We start from the raw sequence: 9,776 nt of genomic DNA, 5'->3' as shown, positions 1-9,776 counted from the left end.
ATGTGTGAGGCTAGATGAAAATGGAAAAGAGTATGGAAGACCAAGAGTTGGATGGAATGTAAATGAATTTGAAGTGTACTTGCAATGTCCAAAGTGTAAGACCAAGTATGTATGTAGTAGAGTTGGTGTGGCTTCCAAAGAGATGATAGTTTCTCTTGATGAGGTAAGTTGACCTTGACTCTAAGTAAGATCAAATGAGACCCAAAGGTGATAGACCTTGATGAGGGACCACTTAGCAAGATGTTGTTGTATGTAGTGTGTTGACAAAGTAAGATGAGGACAAGCAAGTGACCTTTTGACTCAAGTTTAGACAAATGTGAATGTAATGTAAGGTGTAAAGAAATGATGGACTTTGTGAGACCCAGAAATAGGCTGAATTCTAGATGAAAACCTGAAGAGATAACGTAGAAAGTTCAATAAGTCGGAAACTGTCTGCTCCTTCTTGTTGGACTGTAAATTTTTCCAATTCTGAACATAGACGTGCCTGTATACTTCACAGACATGGTTAAATGACACAGACGTGGTTGAACACTACACAGACGCGTTTATGAGATTTTGTGAATGCAATTTTCTTTAGGATGACACAAACATGTTTCTGTACTTCACAGACGCGGTTAAATGCCACAGACATGTTTCTGTTAGACACAGACGCGTTTCTGGAAACTGAGTGCAATTTTTCCAATTTGTGAAGTTGTTGTTGTGACCAAATTTGAATTTGTTTGACTATTTTTCGTGACAAGAGGACACAATGTTGATGAAGACTCAATGTTTGCAAGTGTTTAGACTCAAAATGACTCAAAACAAAGTGTGTTGTTTGATGTAAAAATGTTTTGCATACACTTGAAGACACAAAAGACACGATGTTTTGATGTTTGATCTTGATTGTTTGAATGTTTAAAAGAAGACAAGCACAATTCTTATGGTTGGCCAGGACAATAGTTGTTGATCCCACATGGGGTTCCCCCCGAGGCTACGCTATTTAGAGCGGATATTTAGATGCTTGACCCCACTGGCTCCACCCTCGGCACTTACTTCTCTGGGGCAGCCCAGTATCAGTCCCCACAAAACTCCCCGTGGTGAACTTTGTATCTCTACTAAGAACCGTATGCGTGTGGGCCGCTCTAGAGGTCTGACCTCCTGCCCCAACAACTAGAAGGATTTTGGCTTTCTAAAACAAGAAGGTGCTAGTAAGGGCATCTGCTCGTGTGGCCATACATGTAGAACTTTCAGCTCTGTAAGTACAGAAGGCTCCCAGCCGGTAGGGGTTACACCCTACAAATGATAAAATAAATTTGATCAAACGGGTTTCTGGGGAGACATAGTGTCGGTATGAACTAATTGTTGATGATTTATAGCTTCAGTCGGATAAAATTAAATGTTAAATTGGCCTTAAGGCCTTCAACATTTAATAATATATATCATTATGTTATTTATTATTATTATTGTTAAATTGTTTAGATAATAATAATTATTACTATATTTAAACATTATTATGTAACTAAGTAAATATAACATAAATAACATTAATATTAATATAATGTTAATATTACTAATCAATATTAGAATCAGTATTGATAAGCAATTCATTGCTAATCTAATCGATATTGTTAAGCAAAGCAATATCGTTGGAGATCGCATGTTATCGCCTTGTTAGTAAACAAATAATATTTGTTATGGCTCGTCACCCTTACTAGAAGGGCATGATACTTCATGAGAAGTCGTATCTCCTCAGGGAGATACGACTCTCATCCAAGAATATAAAGAACATAGATTGCAAACAAAAAGGATACTTACAATAGATCATGCAAAACCATTTTGTGCAGATCAAATATATGATACATATAAGACCGAATTGATATAAATAGGGTAGACCGATGCCTGGGCTGTATTCAACACTAATCAGCACACGTTACCTGTGGCTTTCACCATGGATACAATTATTTATATTGGTTCGGAAGGGGTGGGTTTTCCTTGCTACCACTTGGGTCATTCTCTCCTCACTAGTAGTCCTAATGACCACATGGGGAGACAGACCCCTTAGAGATTAAACAAAAAGAGCCTATTGCTCAAGACACAAAAGACACTGGTTCAATTTTAGTGCACCAATTGAAGTGTTTGGTAATATATGAAAACAAAGCACAAAAAGAAAACCCTTGTCAAGATCCTGCAACAAAGATTTGTTAGTAGTTTGGGTTGTTTCAAATGATTACCCCTTCTTGCAAGCAAACGAGTTAGGTGAATTTTAGATCCAAAAGACTATGAAATAGGGGCCTTCGACAAGACGATTCAATTCTAAGACAAGTTGCACCAATTTTGTTAGCTAGATCACAAGGTGCTAGCCCAAAATAAACCAGATTTGAAATCCAAATGATGAAATAAAGCCCCAAAACTGGATCAAAAACTGAAAAATGCAAGATCTGAAAAACATACTCGACAAAAAATCACAAACACGCCTAGATAACACAGATGCGACTCCCAAACACAAACGCGTCTGAAAGGTGGATAGACATGGTTTGAAAATAGAGATGCAACCCTGCAATCTACAAAATAAGATAAAATAATGCCGAACACAGATGCGGCAGAAAAGCAAAAACACGGTTCCAGGATGCGTAGACGTGGAAATGCTGAAAGTTTGTCAAAAATGTCAGATCTGCAACTTCAAAAACACAAAATCTGCAACAAAAGATGTTAAATACAAAAGGGACAAGAGTCCCACCGAACATGCCAAAATGTTTATGGTAAAAATGGAAACAACAATATTGAAAGACTAAATGAATTCAACCATGAAACCCTAGCCTAATAACAACAAAGATCCACCATAACATATGAAGATTACCTAAGACAATGCAAATCAAATGAAATCACAAAGATTATACCATCACATGTCCATTAGGGTTTGGATCTCCATTTTTCCTATCTCCATTGATCTTGCTTGATATATTTTCTCTCTGATTTTATGTGTGCACAAGAGCTCAACAAAGAACAGAAGTGTGGTTGCAAGTAGGCTTGATCGCATGTGAAAATTCGAAAGCGTAGTCAGGGGTTGATAATGAAGGAAGCATTTCCTTATATAGAAGATACTATAAGAAATGGAGGGATAAGATTAAGAGATGTAAAAGATAAATAGTCAGCTAGGATTAGAGGGTAGGTAGAGGAAATAAGAAAATAATGAGAGGGTAGGTAGTGTAGGAATTAAGAGATGAATGACATGTGTCATGGGTGGAAAAGGTTAATGAATTAATTAAATAAATAAAGATTTATTTAATTAATAGAAGAAGTGGGATGATTAAATAAAAAATATATTTATTTAATTTAGGGGAAGGATAATTTAAATAAATAAAAGTATTTATTTAAATGAGAAATAAGGCTAGAAGAGGATAAATGTATTAATTAAATAAATAAAGATTTATTTAATTAATAGAAGAATTAGACTAAAATAATTAAATAAATATTAATTAAATAAATAAAGATATTTATTTAATTAGACATGACAATTTAGGTGTCCACACTCTTTATTTCAGATGAATTAGAACTTAAGGCTGGACTTGTTGGAAAGGTCTCTGAGTTACCTTTCATTTGGCACGATTTCATTGGGTTTTGTGCAGTCTACAAGCGATTTTATCCAGACTGGTCTAAAACCCTAGGTTTAAAGGGTTTGTCAAGAATTATACATATCCACTCATTCCACTAATGGCGTGATTCAAGACTTGGTGGAATGATGGGTATGAGGGTGATCCAAGTGAGTTTTGAACCATTTTTGCAAAAGAGGAGTTCAAGTGGGGCTTTGAGCAATTGAAAGCCTAATATCTCCATGTATTAGGTCGGTTTGACAAGGATGAGTGACTTGTTGTTGGTTTGGGTATCAAAATAACCAAGAATACCTTGAAACTTATCAAATCCATTCAATTTTAACACTCCCTTACCTTCTAAATTGGTTGTGCATGGTAGTGGAGAGTCTAAGAGGTGGTTGTAGTGTTGTTGGAGGCCTAATTAGGATTTTGTAGGACTGTAACAGTCTAATTTTGAGTGCCTTGGTCCAAAGTACCCCACCATGGTTTTCACATATGTTGAACAACTTCCAAAATGGTATTCTAAATGTTTTCATTTCATCTTGTGTGTTAGTGAAACAAAAGATATGATGGAATTTGTCTCGGATTAGGGCTACTAGAGTCTAGGCCCATAGGGTGCATTTGGTGTTGGATGGTCTAATAGGGTTTTTACCAAGGTTGATATTGGTGTTTCTGAGTCCAAATAGGTCAGAGGACATGTTGGAATTCCTACTCCAAGTCCTTGTGCCTTATGCTATAATGTCTCATTAGGCCTATGTGAAGCATTGTGTAGGCTATAGTCCTGGTTGAGCACTCAAAGACCAAATTGAAGTGTGGTTTAGAATCTAATCCCTGATTGTTGTGAGACCTCTTAGACCCTCTTCATCATAGTGGTATCAAAGCCACATTTGGTTTGGTAAGGGAAAGCACCAGTGTGTGAAGAAGAGACATTTATTTTTGAGTAGGCAATATGCCTCCAAAGGCTGGATCAACAGTAGCTAGGGAGTTGAAAGCCCTAAGAGAAGAGCTAGAAGCATTGAAGGCCAAAGAGAGAAGGAGGGATACAGGTGAAGAGAGTGGTAGTGACCCCAGAGAGGAAGAAGGAGGAGAAGGTGAAGGTGAGACCCCTCTTGCAAGACCTCAGGAAGATGAGATCCCTCCCAAAGAAAGAAGGTTCATCAGTGCCTTGAAGTTAGTCAAAGGGGATGTTGTTGATGTGAAGATGGAGCTTCCAATGTATGGAGGCAAAATGGATGCTGAGGAGTTGATAGAGTGGATTGATGCCTTGAACAATTATTTTGAGTACAAGGAGGTGCCTGAAGATAAGAAGATAAAATTTTCCAAGACCAAGTTGAAGGGTTTTGTCTTGATATGGTGGAACTACACCCAAGGATAAAGGGTGAAACAAAACAAATCAATGATAAATTCATGGGATAGGATGGTGAACAAGCTGAAGGGACAATTCATACCTGCTGATTATGAGGTTCAAGTGTTCAGGAGGATGCAAAACTTGAAACAAAAATATATGGATATGGTTGCCTACACTGAGGAATTTCATAAACCCAACATGAGATCTAGACATGTGGAGAATGAAAGAGAAAAGGTGGCTAGATATCTGAATGGCCTAAGATTTAATATCCAAGATGAGATCAACCTTCCTTTTCCTAAGACCATGGATGAGTTTTTTCAAGTGGCATTGAGGGCAGAAGAAAAGTTGAAGAGGAAGAGGGATGAACAAGGTAGAGGAAGAGGTATGAATTTCAGAGGAAGAGGAAACTTTGGGGGTAGAAATCAGTCCCAAAGACAACAAGGAGAATCAAATCCAAATGAACTAAATGGAGACTCTAATGGTAGAGGAAGTTTTAGAGGGAGAAGGACCAATGGAAGAGGGAGGCATGGTGGTTCAGGAAGAGGATCAAGTACCTTTACTAGAAGATGCTACAATTGTATACAAGTGGGACATCAGACCTTCAAATGTCCTGAAAAGAAAGCCTCTAGTTCTCATGGAGGAGATAGGAGGAATTAGCTAGTGCAAGGGGAAGATAGCCAAAGTGTTAATGCACCACCCAAACCCACAGATCCAGAATATGGGGAGATCCTAATGATGAAGAGAACACTTTTGAAGGTGCCAAGCACCAAGGAGCCACCGCAGAGGAAGTCACTCTTTAGGACTTGTAAATATGGAGGGAAGGTATGTATAATCATAGTTGATTCAAGATCCATAGATAATTTTGTGTCAGTAGAAATGGTTGAGAAATTAGGATTGAAGAAAATTCGTCATCTTACCCCTTACAAGGTGTCTTGGTTGACTAGGGGACAAGAAGTGCTTGTAAATGAACAATCTTGGGTAGAGTTTTAGATTGGAGGGTATAGGGGTAGAATCCTATGTGATGTTATTCGCATGGATGCTTGCCATTTTCTTCTAGGATGTCCATAGCAGTATGATCTTAATGCTCAACATGATGGGCAAAAAAATACACCATAACCAAAAATGGTGAGTCTTTCACTTTGAACCCTTCGTCGGATGAGAGTGGGGACAGACAAGTTGGCTCTAGTGTCATGGTGGTAGGTGAGAAGGAGCTTTTGATAACCTTGAAGGAAGAGGGTGGACAAGGGTTTGCCTTGATCTTGAAGCCAAAAGGTAAATCAGATTTGTTAATAAATAAGAGGAAAGCCACTCCTAAAAAGGTGCTGCAATTGTTGGAGAGATACAAAGGTGTAGTAGTTGATGAAATTCCTAACAACCTGCTTCCAATCAGGGATATCACCCATCATATATACCTTATTCCAGGTGCTACACTCCCCAACAAGGCTGCCTATAAGATGACACCTTCCCAAAATGAATAAATTGCTAGGCAAGTGCAAGAATTGCTAGATAAGGGTTTGGTGAGGAAGAGTTTAAGCCCATGTGGAGACTTTGTATAGATTCAAGAACCATTAATAGGATCACTATCAGATATAGATTCCCAATGCCACAGATTGAAGACCTAATGAACTGTTTGGGGGGAGCATGTTACTTTTCAAAGATTGATCTTAAGAGAAGTTACCATTAAATAAGGATTAGAGAGGGGGATGAATGGAAGACTACTTTTAAGACTAATGAAGGCCTATATGAATGGATGGTGATGCCCTTTGGGTTATCAAATGCTCCTAGTACATTTATACACCTAATGAATGAGATGCTGAAACCTTTTATTGGTAATTTTGTTGTTGTTGTTGTTTATCTTGATGACATTCTTGTGTTTATCAGGTCAAAGGAAGAAAATTTGCAGCATTTCGACATGGTTCTCAAGAGGTTACATGAGGAGAAACTCATGATCAGATCAATTTGGAGAAATGTGATTTCATGAAGGAAGCACTAGTGTACCTTGGTTTTGTCATCTCCAAGGGAAATCTGAAAATGGATCCTTCCAAGGTAGAGACCATTCTTAATTGGCCAACCCCAAGGTCAGTTAGTGATGTTAGAAGTTTCCATGGGCTTGCTAGTTTCTATAGAAAGTTCATAAAGAGTTTTAGTCAGATTTGTGCACCTATGATAGATACTATTAAGGGTGGAAGTAAATGTACATTTTCTTGGACTAATGAGGCTAATAGGAGTTTTGAGTATTTTAAGAAAAGGGTATCACAACAACCTATACTTGTTCTCCCTGATTTTGATAAGATTTTCACTATTGAATGTGATGCTAGCAATTAGGCCATAGGGGCCGTGTTAAGCCAAGAGGGTAGACCGGTGGCATTCTTCTCATAGAAGCTCAATGATGCAAAAAGGAAGTACTCTTCATATGACTTGGAATTGTATGCTATGGTGCAGGATCTTAAAAAATGGAGACATTATTTGTTGCCCAAAGAATTTGTTGTTTTTACTGATAACCATGCTCTCAGTTTCTTGAATGGAAAGTATAAGCTTAACCACATGCATATGAAGTGGGTTGAATCTTTGCAAGCCTACACCTTCACTATAAAGCACAAGAAAGGTCAAGCTAATAAAGTGGTGGATTCTCTTAGTAGGAGAACCCTCATGGTGCAAGAAATTCAATTCCAAAGCATGGGGATAGATGCACTCAAGGGCATGTACCATGATGATGACAATTTCAAGGAGATTTATGAGGTTTGTGAACAATCCTCCAATACCTTCCACAACGAGTATTCTAATTTTTTACTTCATAATGGTTTAATCTTCAAGTGGAGTTAGTTATGCATTCCTAGATGTTCATTGAGGGACAATATTATTAAAGAGAAGCACCATGGGAGTTTGGGGGGTCATTTTTGGCTTGACAAGACTTTGGATTTGGTTAGAAGATTCTATTATTGGCCAAAAATGCAGGTTGATGTAAGGAGGTATGTTGAAGGTTGTTCTATATGTCAAAAGGTAAAGGGTACTTCCTCAAATGCAGGGCTCTATGAACCCTTACCACTTCCCAATAGGCCTTGGGAAAGTGTGAGTATGGATTTTGTACTAGGGCTTCCTAGAACTCCAAGAGGTTTTGACAGCGTTTTTGTGGTTGTAGACCAGTTTAGTAAGATGGCACACTTTCTTCCATGCAAGTGTACTAATGATGCATCTTAGATTGCAGGTTTGTTCTTCAAAGAAGTGGTGATAATTCATGGTTTACCATTGAATATTGTCTCTGACAAGGATTATAAGTTTATAGGTCACTTTTGGAGGACCTTATGGAAGAAACCTAGCACAAAATTGTCTTATAGCTCAGCCTATCATCTACAAATGAATGGCCAAACAAAAGTTGTCAATAGATCATTGGGGAACCTCTTGAGATGTCTTACCAAAGAACATGGGTAGGCTTGGGATCTAGTCCTACCTCAAGCAGAGTATGCCTATAATGATTCCATGAATAGGAGCATTGGAAGGAGCCCATTTGAAGTTGTTTATGAGATGCACGCTACAGGTGTGTATGATTTGAGAGATCTACAATGGATTGACAAGAGGAGTGATCAAGGAGAATATTTTTCTATATCAATCAAGGACATTCATCAACAAGTAAGGGAAACCCTTCAAAACAATGTGGAAAAGTATAAAGAAAGGGTAGATTTGAAGAGGAGATACCTACAATTAAAGGTTGGTGGTTTGGTATTGGCACACCTGAAGAAGGAAAGGCTTCCCAAAGGAAAGTATGTTGGCAATTGACACTCATTTGATTGATTTTATATGTTGTCATTGATGGCAACATGTTCCGACTTTATTCTTTGGTTTGGTACTTCACTGATAGGCACTTCATCGACACCGATAGGTATCTTCACCAGTAGGAAGGATTCTATGGGTACTGACATTGAAGGTTGACATGATTTGTAGATCAATCAAGGATAATAACCGACAAATAGGGTACCGATATAGGAGGCCAAAATCATTGGGACATCCGACAATCGAAAATTCACTTTGTTATTTATGTATATATGTAATGAGCTGACATGTATAATCATTTTGTATTATCTATGTAAGCTGACATGAGTCATGAAGGACTATAAGGGTATATAGGTTAGTTACTATATCATTTTGATACATGATGATGTTGTGAGATTAGATCAATAATGCGAAGATCATGTATATGAGGTCATTTGTGTAAGAGATCAATATTCTATAATGATCTGTAGATGATTTTGGATGCGCTCACAAAGTGAAGGTTATTCCGGTAAGGGTTTAGGGTTTCAGAACTAGAACAGTCAGATCTTGAACCAAAACTCGATCAGGCATAGTAGATGAATTAAATGAGTTTAGTTTTATGTTTCATTATTGAAAGTGACTGTAGTCAGTGAGACTTCTTTGTGTTGAGCAATGTTCTCTAGGCGGTAAGCCTTCTTGCATGTGCAGGTCCCCATATTATGTAATATCTATTCATATGGCCAATGGATTGATATTGTGGGTCACAAATACCACTATGGTTTTTCCTCTTTGAGGTTAATTTCCACGTATAAACTCTCTGTGTTATGATGTTCATTTGTGTGATTGGTTCATTGATTTCTTTACTTCTTTCAATTATATATGTATCAGTTTACTAGTTGGTGAATGCATGTTAAAATAAGGTTAAAACTGAACATTCTAGCAGAACACTGATTCATCCCCCCTCTCAGTATTCTTTGTTTCCAACAATTGGTATCAGAGCCTTGTGCCTCAGAGGAATCCTAGCAGCTTGAGGGAGATCCTGAATCCTGAATCCATGGAAATGAGTATGGAGAAACAACTTGAGGTAGCACTTGAAGATTATGATGCTGAAA

Source organism: Cryptomeria japonica, chromosome 6 (assembly GCF_030272615.1).
Source record: "Cryptomeria japonica chromosome 6, Sugi_1.0, whole genome shotgun sequence".
Classification (NCBI taxonomy): domain Eukaryota; kingdom Viridiplantae; phylum Streptophyta; class Pinopsida; order Cupressales; family Cupressaceae; genus Cryptomeria; species Cryptomeria japonica.
The sequence above is the reverse complement of the archived record's forward strand: the minus strand, read 5'-3'. Positions refer to the sequence as shown.